Source organism: Aplysia californica, unplaced genomic scaffold (genome assembly GCF_000002075.1).
Source record: "Aplysia californica isolate F4 #8 unplaced genomic scaffold, AplCal3.0 scaffold00525, whole genome shotgun sequence".
NCBI lineage: Eukaryota > Metazoa > Mollusca > Gastropoda > Aplysiida > Aplysiidae > Aplysia > Aplysia californica.
The window spans coordinates 377366-378028 of record NW_004797795.1 but is presented as its reverse complement, the minus strand read 5'-3'; positions in this window follow the sequence as shown (position 1 = coordinate 378028).

Genomic DNA, 663 nt, shown 5'->3' with positions numbered 1-663 from the left:
AGAGAGAGAGAGAGAGAGAGAGAGAGAGAGAGAGAGAGAGAGAGAGAGAGACGTTTTGGCATTCGTCATTTTTTCCAAGGATGATCTTGCGCCTATTTTATTATAATAACGATAATAGTAATAATTCTTCGTTCGCAGAGGAGAATATTTCTCCTGCGAAATAGAGTCTATTATAAGATTTAGAAGAATTAAAGATAAAGATGATTTGTGGTTTCTGCTGTGGCCGATGATACAAACTCTGGCAGAAAAAGGTTTGTCACATTTTTAACATTTCAAAGCTTCACTTCCAGGGATGTCTTATTCGCGATGCCTCACATATTAATGATTTGCTGCTCATTGTGACTGCTGCTCTTCTACCGGATCGGTTAGGAGCTATGCTCTCCAATTTTTAAAGTATTTTTATGTTGAAGTCCCTCGGAAATATTTTCATGGTGTCTTTGTACGATTTTTTAGCCGCGTCAACCTTACGCATACAATTACGCTTCCCTGAGCACAGTTCCGAATAGAATAAGCCCTACTGCCTTTGGGATTCAGGCATTCTTACAACATGATCAGGCCAGCGAAGTTGAGTCCTTTTGAACTTAAAAAACAGACTCCCTGCATTTTCCATTTTGAGAACTTCAGTGGGGCCCAAATCTATTTTATACTACCAATAATTTAGCC